Raw genomic sequence first — 14,468 nt, 5'->3', positions numbered from 1 at the left:
CTGAGTCAAAGGTTCCACCCAGAGTACCAGGGGACAATGTAGCACAGAGAGTGCCACATGGGGAGAGGGGAGGGGGCCCCTGAGGGACTCTGGGGTGCAGTTATGAGAGGTCGGAACGGTAGCCGCTGGAGAGTCAAAGTAACAGAAGGCCCTGAGTGAGTAAATGAACAAATAACTTACCCACTGTCACCCAGCTAGAAAGTGACGGGTGTCTGAGGCTCGCCTCCCGGAGCAGATCATAAGCAAAGGCGACATTTTTGCTTCTCTTTCATCACCCCACATTCCCTAGCCCTGAGCAGGCCCACAGCAGCTACTCCATCAGCAGCTCCTGATGACTTTTTGTCTTGATTTGTTTGACCGCAATTGGAGAAAAGTGCCACGACTAAGGAGAGATTACCAAGAAAACACACGAGAGAAAGGAAAAGACCAGGGCTTGAGTGTGGATGTGTCTGTGGAGGAAGAACACGGTGACACGACAAGTTACCTACGATTTTTTACAAGCAGCCCCAAGCTGGGACCTTACTCAGATGTCCTATGTTTAATGCAAAGGCAGAGTCCTATTCCCCCAAACTCAGACCCAGCTCCAGCAGTTTACAGCTGTGTGACCTTGGACAAGTCACTTAACCTCTCTGAGTCTTGGATTTATCACCCATAAAGCATGAGCAATGCTACTTCTTAGGATTATTGTGAGAACAGTGGGATAATGTATGTGAAAGCACTTTATAAACTACAACCACAGACTGAGGAACCATCTACACCTGGCTGCCCCCACGGGCGTGTACTACTTGTCCCTTTCTGTCACTTTCTTCCACTCCATACTCTCTGCCTGGATCTCTCAAACTCCCTTCAGTTTCAATCGCCAACTCCATCAGATCTATAGAATGGAGAAAATGACCCTATTTGGAAAATGTGTGACCTGTTTGCTGTGCCCAAACTGTCTGCAACATACTAAAATGGTTTCCCAGGTTGCAAAAAGTCGCAGAGCAAGATAGCAATGTTGGTGGGATCGGACGCCAGGCTCAGCCTCTGGTGACCAAATCCAGAGGGAATTTATAGAGACCACCTTCCCTCGCTCGCTAGGAGGCATCATCTGAGATACTCAGCCTTCACGGATCTGGTGTGCCCCGCAGCTTCCCAGGCCACAGGCCCCGCGGGAGGGCTGCTGAGAGCACTCTGGTCAAGTGCGGGGTCTCATTTCAACTGCACAACCCTGGGGCCGGGATGTAAGGAGCTTGTGGCCCAGCTGTCCAGATCTTTCTCTGAATGGCCTAATTCTTTGGGCATCACTGAAATTGTGCACAGAAGGCTTGGTCATAAAACACCAGATTCTGAAAACAGTTGCCAAAGAGGCAACCTTGAGCCTGTTCAACCAGGAGCATCACCGAGATGCAGAGCTTCACGTGCTCGCTATCACCGTTGCACACACATGGAAACTCACACTCGGGCACACACGGTCACATAACCCTCTCACTGTTCACACAGGGGCTGTCACTCCCAGATGCATACCGCTTTACTCTACCTCCCTACTCACACTGATACACACTCACTGCATCCATGAAAACATGCTCATCACGCACGCATAAACACACTCAGACACGCCTATGCACACACTCACACTCTGAAACCAGGCCCCCAGTCACAGGTTCACTATAACTCTCGGACTTTAAACACCTTGCAATACACAAGTAGTCATGCAATTCACACATGGCCACACACTCCGATATACGGCAACACACACAGTCAAGCATGCGTTGCACACACTTATACACATGCAGACACTGGAAGTTCTATACTTGAAGGCTGAGGGCTCTTCTGTGCATATCCTAGCCTTCGTTTCTTTGCTGACTTATGTTTTCACTAGAAATCTTGGTTCAAAATGGGTCCCCACTGAGCTTGTTCTCTGAGGGTTCCAAGCCATATGCTTGCTACAAAAATTCTGCCCGTGCCTCAGATTCTGGCATGAATGAAATGCAGCCCACACACACGTATACATTGCCACAAGAGCCAGAATGTCGTTCTCGCTGTGGATGGATGGGCACCTCAGAGAGAGGCCTGGCACCTGGCCAAGAAGGGCATTCTGGTTGGGCACAGTTTCCAGACAGCTCTCCTGAGGCTGACCTCTGTGCTCTGCCCGCTCAGCGGCCCAGCGTCTTAGCAAAGCTGGAGTTCCTTCTACTATATGCAAGAGGGCACAGCTGGGACCTCTGGAAGCTGAGCCCCGCCTCCGGGAAAGGCTCCAAGGCGGAGGTTACCCCAGTTGGAGAGGAGAAGATCAGAAAGGAGCTCAGGGCTGCTCAGAGGAAGGCAAGGCTTCAACTTGGGCAATTTTGCCCCAGCAACAGGCAGATCTTTGCTGATAGAAGAAAATAGCCACAAGGAAGCGCTGAAGCTTTGCTGAGAGTAGAGAGGGCAGACAGATGAAACGTGCAGAGGCATCCGCATAGGATGAAGAGTGAGTCATGGGAGACAAAGCTCAGAGCCGCACGCCGAATCCAGGCTCTGCCTTGCTAGCCGCGTGACCTTGGGCAAGTGACCTCGCACCTCTGTGCCTTCATTTCCTCATTTGTAAAAAGGACCTGGTAACAGTGCCCACGTAATACGGTTGTCCTGAGGATTAAATGAGTGAATAGTAACAACAGAGAACTCATTTTATCCTTCCTGTGTTGAGGCGCTTAGAACAAGCCTGGCACCCAGCAGGCGCTGGTATTAATTTCCAATTGCTGCTGGAACAAAGGATCGCACTTAGCCGCTTGAAACAACAAAATTATTCTCTCGCGGTTCTGGAGGTCTGAAGGATGAAACGAGATTTACGCGGCTGAAATCAAGGTGTCAGTAGGGCTGGTTCCTCCCGGGGGCTCCGGGGGAGAATCCACTCCTTTCCTCATTCAGCTTCTAGAGGCTCCTTACGTTCCTTGCCCCATGGCCACGTCACTCCAATCTCTGTTTCTGTTGTCACATTACCTTCTCCTAGTTTTGATCCTGCTGCCTTCTTCTTATGAGGACCTTTGCGATTAAATTGGACCCACCAAAATAATGTCCCCATGTTGAGATCCTTGACCCAATCATATCCACAAGGTCTCTCTTGCCGTGTAAGGTAAGATATTCACAGTTCTGGGGACTGGGACATGGACGTCTCTGAGGGGAACAGGGGGCACTATTTGGTCTACCGCAGTGCTCAGAAACTGCTGGTAATTATTACACCGTCGGCCCAACTCCTCTGCCCAAAGTCACACAAATGGTAGGTGCCAGGGCGGTGAGCCCAGATCTCCGTGACCCCAAAGCCCTTTTTCTTCCCGCTAAGCCAGTGGACTTCAAACTTGAGCAGCCTCAGAATCATCTAGAAAGTTTGTTAAAGCACAGGTTTCTGGACCCACCTCCAAAGTTTCTGATTCTGGTTCTGAGGCTGAGCCGGAGAATTTGCATTTCTAATGAGTTTGCAGGTAATGGTGAAGCTGCTGCTGCGGGTACCACCCTTTGAGAACTGCTGCCCTACAGCATGCAGCCCACTGGGAGGAGTGAGCTCCCTGTCCTTGCAAGTGTTCAAGCAGAGGACACAGAGGCAGTAGAAGGGCAGATTCTACCAAACGCTCTTTACAGTGCCTTCCCACCCAGAGGCTCCCAGAGTCTGGGCACCGAGTGGCAGGGAGCCCAGGAGCTTAGCGGGACAGGTGGGCTCAGCTCAGCCTTCTAGCTGAATGTACATTAGAGATCAGTCTCTTTACCTCCTTTGAAGGCAAGCTGGTGCCATAAAAGGAGCATGGGCTCTGGGACTGACCGCCCTGGGCTCCAGACCCCTCACTCACTCTCAGCAAAGTCACTCAACCTTCCAGAACCCAAGTTTGCTCCTCTAGAAGATGGAGAGCTCAAAGCCTGCCTCCTAGGGTTGTTTTGTGGGTTAAAAAAAATGCTATAACATGATTTACACAGTATCCACATGCAGTGTGAGCCCCAAAAATGTTAGGTCCCCTCCCCTTGAAAGAAAGAAATGGTGTGTCTGGTCACATCACAGTGAACAAGACCCCACACACAGCAGGGCAGAGGATGTAGAACACAGGACAAGGACAAGGATGTGGTGGGGCTGGCAGAGGATGCAGACAGTAAAAGCCCAAGAACTAGGAAGCAGAGAGCGCTGGGTGGGAGGGTGGGGCTGTCAGAAGTGGAGGAGATGGAATTTGAACAGGAGGGATCTCCCTAGCCTTTGGTGGCACCTTCAAATCTTTTCTAGTGGGCACTTTCAAAGGGCCAGATCTAACCCAAATGCTTCCCCTTGGGTTTCTTCTCCTTCCTCTTTCTAAAAAGCATCCCCGGTTCCATCTTCAGCCTTTGGATGGGAGGGAAGATACAGAACTACTATTTACCGAGGGTGTCCTGTGCGCCAGGCTCTGTGCTAGATGCTTTTCATATGCTACCTCACATAAGCTGCCCACCAAGCTATGAAGCAGGTATGCTCATGCCATTATACGGATGGGGAAACTGAGGCTCAGAGAGCCTCATCTCCCTTCCCTCCCTGTTCCAGCTACACCTGCTTATGCCAGAGGCTGCTTTAGCCTTCCGGTTGCAGGACCCCGGGGACGAGCTCTTCAGCTTCCTTCCTTGGAATCAGTCTCTCTGGGTGCTGCATTTTTTATTGGGATTCTCTCAAGGCTGCAGGGCAGCTGGGTGTGTGTGTTTGGTGGTGGTGGTGGGAACAGGGAGGTGTTAGCGAGTGTAGAATCATGCATCAACCACCTTCAAAGACACGTTTCCTTGTTCGCTGCTTATTGTTGTGATTATTTTCCAGGCTGCATTGTCCACAATGGTTATTGCCTCCAACTCCAGAGGGCCTCGTCGGCTGCCACTGACTTTTATTCCCGCGAATAAAAATGTAAGCTCCACAACGAGAAAACCATGGGCTAAAGAGAAAAAGCCCATAAACTCAAATTTTAATGCAGAAAGACCATGCCAGTAATTCTCTGGGCGCCATCTGCCATGTCCTCTCTGCACCCGTTGCACTGTGCATGACTCTCCTCCAGAGACAGTCCTTCTGAGTTCAGAAGGGTCCCCAAGTAGGTGAGCGGGAAGGGTGACGAATTGGGAAGAATTAGGATGAATTTGCAGTGGTTTGCACAGTTAACCCGCCCCCAACCAATATACACAGACTTAGGTAAACTTCCTTCTTGTACCAAAAAATGTCAAATAAAAACCACCATGCTCTCCGGACATTATGCCTTGAGTGTTTTCGGTGTGTATAGACATTTTCAAGTAATTTCCTATTTATTGGCCTCAGTGGAGAGTCTGGTCCCTTCCTAAAGCAGGTTGAGGTCTTCCAGCGGCTGGAGGCGGGAGGAGCAGCTGTCAGGCTGGCAGTGGGGGCTGAGGAGGAAGAGACCTCCCCAGACGGGGGGGGGAGGGGTGTCTTCCCTGAACACCCTTCCTAATTAGCCTCCCTCTGCATCCCTTAAGCTCCATTCTAGCTCCTCCTATCACCCCCCATTACCCAATCTTACTCTCATAGTAGCACTTATCACCATGGAAGTATCTTTACTGGCTCATGCCTGTCTCCTCTGCTACAGTATAAGCTCCAGAAGGGCAGAGACCTTGTGTGACTTATTCACCTTGATGTTCCTAGCCTAAAAGGCTCTAGATAAGTATTGTTGTTGTTGTTATTAATTATTATCATATACACCTGTCCCTAGCACCTACAACACTGCCTGGCCTATAGGAGGTCCTGAATACATACTATTAGAACAATTGAATAAACAGAGAAGGAAGGCCCCCTAAGGTTTGGTGAAGGATGTGATTGAGCCCTGGCATCTCTCCAGGGCACAGAATGAACCCAGACAACGTAGGGGATGAGGAGTTGGTCACCAACTTCGCCCTTTGGCATGAGATGACCCGGTCCTCGTTCAAAATCTCATCCCTGAGCCACAGTGATTTAGAAATTGGGAAGACCCGTAAGTGTCAGGGAGTCCAACCTCCCACTCAGCCTAACACCCCCCAGCATGTCCTGAACCATGGCTGCCCAGTCTCCTGCGTATTTCTGGGACGACGAGTTCTCTCTCACACAGAACAGCCTGCTCATCTATTCGAGGCTGATTGCAGTGCTGAAGTCTGTGCTAGCCCTGTGGACACAGAGATGGCACTGGCCACACCATCATTTCTGGCACTGCTCTGAGACCCACCGCCATCCCACCACCAGAATGATGAGTCAGACGACTCTCTGGAAGCAGATCTCTCGAGCCCTGAAGTGATTCTTCTCTCCAGGGTAAGTATTTCCAGTCCCCACGTCTCTCCCCATATGGCCCAGGATTGAGCGTCCTTGCTACCCTGGTTATGACCCTTGAGCACGTACTAATTGTTCACTGCTCCTTTAAATATGCTGCCCAGAACCGAGAATACTCCCATAGGTGGGGTCTGTCTACAGAACAGGAATGTCACCTCCCTTTCTCTACTCACTGGGCTTCTATTAACGTAGCTCTGAGACATTGAAATTACCAAAGGAGAGTGCTGAGATGAAGAAAAGAAAAGGACAGCACTTGAGGAAAACCCTGTCATTATGGGATGGCCTAATGAAGAAGGGCCAGAGAAGGAGTAGACAGAGAAGTAGGTGGAGAGCAGGAGAGCACCCCTGCCCAGATACAGGAAGGATGGGAGAAGGTCCCAAAGCTGCAGGCAGTTCATAACCATAGAGACCCTGCAAGGAAGCCAAGAGGACGGACAAGACCGTGAACTTCGTATAACGACCCAGCTCGTCATAATCTTCAAGAAAGATTATCCATGACATGGCAGGACCAGAAGTCAGACTGCAAGGTGCAGAGGAGCAAATGAGGGGAGGAGAAGCAGAGGCAGGAAGTGTAGACAACACCTGCAAGATCCAAGGGCTGGACTTTGTTGCTGGGAGCCGGGATGGGCTGGGGACTCAGGCAAGAACTTAGGCACCGTGGTAAACATCACAGCTTGTATGTCCATACACTTCTTTCTTTTGGAAACCACATGCCCACGTCTTTTGGGGTCATATTCCTCTCCCAACCTCAACCATTTAGTTTTAGTGGGACCTGGATCCAGAAGAGGCCATGAGTCTATGCTGGGCCAATGAGAGTCCTTCCCTTGAATTTCCTCTAGTGATGAAACCTGGGAGTGGTGAGTCCAGGAGCAGCCAGTGGCCGTGGTCCCCCAGCCTGGTGGAGAAAGCCCATGCTGGAGAATTCAGATATATTTAGAGAAACAAAAGTCATATCTCGGCAGCACTGGAATGTGTGACATTCAACTCTGCCTCTGCCTGGCCTGAGGTTTGGTAACTTGAGTCAACAGAGTCCCTTGGAATCTAAACTAAATCAAAATGGGTTTCTGTCACTTTCAACCAAAGCATTTTAATATCAGGACTACAGACCAAAGGTTGGGTTCACAGCGAGTCTGGTACCCAAGATGGTTGATGCTAAAGCCAGCAGAGCCAGAGCAGCCCACAGGAACCTCTTGTCCCTCCTGAATCTGGTGTCCTCATTCTGGCGACCAGAGCTGGCTGCGCCCAGCATCGGCCCATGCTATGATAACAGAACTGGCCTGGCCACATCTTGGAGAAGCTTATTTATTTGCTTCATAAGCAGCAGGGCCCGAGGCACATCGTGGCAGGGCCCGAGCTTGCCTTTCTTCCCTATTTCACATTATATTTCACCCTGGCAAGAGTGATTCTTCTTGGCCAGGGAAATTGATTTTAAATCACCCTTCTTCCTGCTGACAGCCCCAAGCAACCCTCCCTTCCTGGGGTCTTTGCCCTCTCTCCCTCTCTACAAAGCCCCCCTCCCACCTCCACCCCCCAGCACCCCATCTAGACACACACACACACACACACAGCTCTTCTCTGCACTGGGGGTTTTATCTTTCCCCAATTCCATTTATTGATGCACTTTTAAAACCATCTTCATCTGCGGCACTGAAACGAGTTTGGAGAGATGGGGCCCTGGGAGAGGAAGGCGGCTGGAGGAAATGTGGGTTTAATTCTTGGCACCTGCCTAGAGGAAGCGAGCGGGCACCGGACAAGAGGAGGCTGACTCGTTCCAGGAAGAACTTAATGAGGAGATGGAGACTCAGAAGCTGAGGCCCGTGAGCTCTACAGACCAACAGCCTCGGCTAAGACACCAGACACCGAGTGGGGAGGAAAAAACACAGAGAGGTGGGGAGGGAAGGAGGAGAGATGCCTGACAGAGCTCCTCCAAAGGTCCTTACCATCTCCTTCCGTGCCTATGTTGTCACGGTGTGTGACCTATCCCAGCACCTGGCTGCAGGGGAGATGCCTTGGAAATTGGCACCCGGGCTTTGGACTCAGAAGGACTTTCCTCCTCGTCCCTGCTCTGCCTCTTACTAGCTGTATGGGTTTGCCTGATGGGGGTCTGCCAGCCTTTTCTTAAAGAGCCAGATGGTAAATATTTTAGGCTTTGCACTGAGTATTTACTCAGTTATACCATTGGAGAACCAGAGCAGCCATAGGCAATATGTAAATGAATGGGCGTGGCTGTGTCCCGATAAAATTTTATTTACACAGGGCCTAATTGACCCCTCCCCTCTCAGTCCTCGAAGTTCAGGTGCAACTCTCAAAATTCTGATTACAGCCCCAGGCGCTCAGCCCAGTCACTCGAAGGAAAACTGCAGAATTGTGAGAAAGCAAGACTTGCTGCTATTCACTTAATACATATAGTACAGCCTAGTGGTCAAGAGCATGGGTCAGGTTCAAGCCTGGCTTTGTTACTTACAAGCTCTGTAACCTTGAGAAAGTTACTTAACTGCTCTGTGCCTCAGCGTCATCATCTGTAAAATGAAGATGCTAAACAGAGAGTGGGTATGAGGATGTGATCAGTCAGCTCATGTGCTAGAACAGTGTCTGGCAGGTCGTATGAGCCTTATTATTAAGGAGTTTGGTGAGACTGCGAGATGCGTAATGACAGGAGGCTTCCGTGCGATGGCAGAGGAAGGCCTCTTACTCTATCCTCACGAGGGCTTCCCAGAGGAGGTGACACTGGGTCTAAATAAATAAAGAGGAGTCACCCAGGGAAAGAAGTTGGAAGCATGTTCAAGTGTCTTATTGAAGGCAAGAAAAAGCAAGCCTCGTTTAAGGACTCACAGGGAGGTTTGGTATTCTCACTGTTTACTGCTGAGAAACCAGTGAGAGACCAGACTGGAGAGAGAAACAGGGGCTTGTCGTGCAAGACTGTGTGTGCTGCGCAGTAGAACATGGATTTCATCTTCATGACAATGGGGGCCATAGAAAGGTTTTAATTGGAGGAGATGTGTATCTCGGTGTGTGCTTACTCAGGCTGCTGTCTAGAGGATGGATTCGAGAGGATGAGAGCGAAGGCAGGGGGACCGCCAGCAAGCCCTGGCATTGATTCAGGCAAGGAAGAGAGGCCGACCTAAGGCGGGGGACCTGGGAGGGGAGAAGAGGCACAAGCAGGAGACATGAAAGAGGTAGAAGCATCAAGATACAGCATCCTATTGGACACAGGGAATGAGAAAGAGGGAAGAGTCAAAGTGACTCCCAGTTCTTGGCCAAACTGAAATAATGACCTGCAGAATCCGTTGACATCACCACTTCCTGTGCCGTCCTAAAACAGCAGAGCTTTATCACAGACTGATTTGAGGCCAGAACTCAGAATGCAGACGTCTCTTTGAGATCTTGACTTCAATACTTTTGGACATACACTCAGAAATGGGATTGCTGGATTGTACAATAGTTGTATTTTTAATTTTTTGAGAACTCTCCATACTCTTTCCGATAGCTGCTGAACCATTTTGCGCTCGCACCAGCAGTGCACAAGGATTCCAATTTCTCTACAACCTTACCAACACTTGTTATATTTTGATTTTTTTTTAATAATAGCCATCCTAACAAGCGTGAGTTGATATCTCATTGTGGTTTTGATTTACATTTCTTTGATGGTTAGTGATGTTCAGCACCTTTTCATATGCCCGTTGGTCATTTGTATCTCTTCTTTGCATTCCCATGTTCATTGCAGCCTTATACACAACAACTAAGATATGCAAACAACCCAAATGTCCATCAGCAGATGAATGCATAAAGAAAATTGTGGTATATGCATGCAATGGAACGTTACTTTGCCTTAAAACAGAAGGAAATCCTGTCATTTGTGACAACATGGATGGATCTGGAAGATATTACGCTCGGTAGAATAAATCAATCACAGAAGGACAAATATTGCATGATTCCACTTATATGAGGGTTCTAAAATAGTCAAACTTACAGAAGCAGAAAATAGATGGGTGGTTGCCAGAGGATCAGGAGAGGGGGAAGGGAAGCTGTTGTTCAATGAGCATAAAGTTTTAGTTGGACAAGATGAATAAGTTCTAAAGACCTACTGTACAACAGAGTGCCTATCATTGACAACGTGGTACTGTGCACTCAAAAAATGGCTAAGAGGGTCGATCTCATGTTAAGTGTTCCTACCACACACACAAAAAAAATCAAAGGGACACAAGGAAACTTTTAGGGGTGACGGATGTGTTTATTACCTTGATTGAGATTATGGGATCACAGCTGTATGCATATGTCCAAATATATTAAATTGTATACATTAAATATATGCAGTTTTTGTGTATCAATTATAGCTCAATAAAGCTGTAAAAAAAAAAAATATATCATGCAATCCAAATCAGTGGCAGGAAGGAGCGTCAGAGGTCTTTTCATCCATCCCTCCATCTCTGGACCCGTCTACATTCAACCCATCTAAACAATCAGCCGTGAGTGTCGTGAAGGACAGACGCTCCGTGAGCACACAGGTCTGCTCTGCTCTCAACAAGGAAGCTGCCCACTGTGAAGGCGAAGGTCTCGAGGCCCTGGAGAGTCAGAGCTTTTAGCTCTAAAGCAGACTGGACCCCTGCTTCTTTTTTTTCTTTTGAATATTAGCCAGCAAGGTGGGTTTGCTTGCTGCAGGGGAAGGCAGGGTCTGGCAGATAGCCACCCCAACCACATCACAGCTGAAGTTCCACAGCCCCAGCCACGACAGATGCAATTTATCTGTAGCCGAGGGAAAGAAGCAAAGAAATGCCATTTCTCCCCTTCCTTGCTGTTTGGGGCCATTCATCACCTTCGTTACTTTTATAGCAGTGCGGAGTCCTCGGCTCTCTCCTCTGCTCCCCAGGAAATGCGAACAAATGAGGAATCGGGAACCCATGCTATCAAGGAAGGCATCGAAGCACAGAGGGGTGATTAAGAATGGGACGTCAAATTTCCACAACCCCCTGCCCTCCCTGCTTCTTATTTTAACTCCCTCCTGTGCCCCAGAATTCCCCAGATAGGACCTGTGACTTTATCTGAGTTGTGGGCCAGAGTGGAAGAACTGCTCTAAAATACCTGGAGTGTATCAGCGGACTTTGAAAAGGGGGATTATTGTAACACTCATGTCAAGTGACTTCTGGTTTAAGCTGGCAGAGGGAACAAACAGTGATTCAATGAGAAAGTCACGGTGAGGCCTCTGGGACTTACAGTTTTGCTGGAAGGATAAAAAGGAGGAGAAAGAAAACAGAACCCCCTCTCATTCGGGTGAGAGTTTGTGTGTTGCTCAAGTCCAAGCAGAAGCGAGAGGCTTAATGCATGGAGAGATTCTATTTGCCTCGCTGCAAGGGCGAAGGCGTGCTGTAGAGTGTTATATGAACCTGAATTTGAATCTTGACTCCTCCATTACCTCAAGAATTTATGAACTGGGGATAATTATATCTACCTCATAAGGTTGTAGAAATAAAAATAAATAATGTATATATTTTATACTCTCGTTTAAAATCCAATACCAGTATTTTTTTTTTTTTTGGCTACTCAAGTCGTTCCAGCTTTAGCCATTAGAAGCTCCATCAGGTTGTCCCCTGTCTTCTTTTAACAAGCGTCCAGATGTTCCAAACTCCTTGTAATTTTCATTCCTCACTCTAGAGTCAACCACTTCTTCTAGGAACCCTGGTTCTTTTTTAACAGAGAATGGTGTTTAGAAACCAAGATCTGAGCATTAAATGTGCTGATTGTGCCTGAGGTGTCATTGCTTCCAGGCCTCCTCATCAGACCGAGCTAGGAAATACATGCATGTACACCAACTCACGTATACATGCATATCTATATTTCCGTATTCATCTATAACATTGTGATTTTGCAAGATGAAAGCAAGGTGAGAAATAAAACAATGTGTTATCTTATTTTCACAACTTTTCTATTAGCTCAAAATCAAGTTTTTTTAAGTATATAAAGCATCTAAAATATAATAGGTATGCAATAGCTGCGAATTGCCTTTCCATCCCTCCACTTCCTGAACTTGGCTCTTCTATCTACCTCAAGAACTTATAAATGAGACAATAATATATACCTCATAGGGTTCTTGTAAAACACACTGGATGTGTTTCAAGATGTGAACCTTAAATGTGCCCTTTGGAAGCAAGTTAGTGGCAGGAACCACTCTGGCCATGTTCTTTGGGTCAGAGCAATTAGCTGACTGTCCAAAGTTTGAAGTAGAGTCTTTTATAGTATGGAAGGAGGATATAGTTTAGCTTCTCCTAGAATCAGATACTGAGACAGGATTCAGTTGCTAATCATTTATATGGGAGGCACCGGAAGCACCATAGGAGAGCAGGGAAGTGATACAGGTAAGGAGGGCAGCCAAAATGAGTGCATTATGCAGCCAGTTCCCCAAGTGTGGGACTGCAGCATGATCCCATGAGGAAACTCTCGAAGCGCTATAGAACAGATGCATCAAAATTATCCACACACTCCCTCAGCAAAGCAGCTGGGGAATTTTACATACAAACCCCCATTAATTGTTGGGTGAGTGCTGTTCCCAGGGTTTGTCGCTCCCCCAACACATGCAGAGTGGCCTCCTGTGGTTCTGGGGAAAGCCCCAGGACCAGAGCTCCAGATACTGCAAATGGGTCTTAGCACTTTGCCCCCGACACCAGTGGCCGTGTCAAACCCAGCTTCAGTCTGCTTGACTCCATTTCCTGAGCTTCTCCAGCTCTCCTGAGCTTCCTTGAAAGGACCACGCAATGGAAGAGAATTACGACATCTCCAGAGCTTTTGGCTTAGGAAGAGAAAATTTGTCAAGGAAGAGCCAGTTTCATCTAACCAAATATTCATTAATCTGTGACAAGGTAGCCAAGCCTACAAATTTCCTCCAAGTGACATTAAAATGTATTTATATAGAGAGGTAGGTGGCATTTCTCTACATATGAATATGCAAATTTCTGGGTTTGTAAGTATCTGAGGCTGAGAATGAGAATGAGACAGTGAGTATAGAGCCATGAATTCATAAAACGTTTTAAGCGAGCTCTCTCCAACCTTTTGGTGTGTTATGTTATTAAGGTACAGTAGACTTGCAATGCTGTAAATTTAGAAGTTTAATGCATCACTTGCAGAAGTTTTCCACTGAGTTTGCCCTGAGGGCAATGAGGAGAAAGGCATGTCATCTCAACCTTTCCCCTTGAGAAGAGCTGCATGATTGGCTTCCTCAGCCACGGTCTGCATCCCATCCTGCATCCCCAGGATCCAGAGCTTCTTGCGTGGGCAGAGTCACCATATAAAGATGCAGATTGTGCCCAGCACAAGTGCACCCAGCCTAAGGGTGAGGAAACCTTGGAATCTCGCCTACAGTCTCCTCACCAAGCCAAGCACCTCAATGCAGGACTGCATCTGCCTGGGAGAAGGGGCATCTTCTCTTAATGTGCACAAAAGTACCATGTGGGTCAGCAGCATCCTTCTGTGCAAGACGCGTTATGTCCAAGCACCAAAGATGAGGCGTTATCACCATTTGAAGCATTGCAAGACCAGGACACAGAGAGGAGAAAGACTTGTCCAGGATATATCAGTCTGCTAGGGCTGCCATAACAAAGTACCACGGACAGAGGGGCTTCCACAACAGAAATTTATTTTCTCACAATTCTGGAGGCTAAAAGTCCAAGATCAAGGTGTCAGAAAGGTTGGTTGGTTTGCAGATGGCCACCTTCTCACATAATTGTCCCTCTGTATATGTGTGTGTCTTAATTTCCTCTTCTCATAAGGACACCAGTCATATTGTGTCAGAGCCTACCCTACTGACCTCATTTTAACTCAATGACCTCTTTGGAGACCCTCTCTCCAAATACAGTCACATTCTGGGGTGCTGGAGGTCAGGACTTAAACATATGAATTTTGGAGGTACACAATTCAGCCCATAACACAGAGAAACACAGAAAGTCAACGATGATTCCAGAAATAGAACTTGGTATTTTCTGACTTCCCATCTATGAAACTCTGGGGCTTATTCCAGAGTCATCATGTCCCCGTCAACCCTTGTTTCTGACAGAGGTGTAAATGGAATTGCAGACGCTAAGAAGAAAAAAGCAGTTCTCTGCCTCACTGCTGTTCTTGCTTAGCAAGTCATGTCACCAGCGCCAAATGGAGCCAGGATCTCCCCTGACACCCACACAATACCCGCCTCTATCGGTTCCTTCCGCAGAAGAAGGGAGCG

Source organism: Equus quagga, chromosome 5 (genome assembly GCF_021613505.1).
Source record: "Equus quagga isolate Etosha38 chromosome 5, UCLA_HA_Equagga_1.0, whole genome shotgun sequence".
In the NCBI taxonomy this organism is placed as follows: Eukaryota; Metazoa; Chordata; class Mammalia; order Perissodactyla; family Equidae; genus Equus; species Equus quagga.
This window is presented reverse-complemented; position numbering follows the sequence as displayed.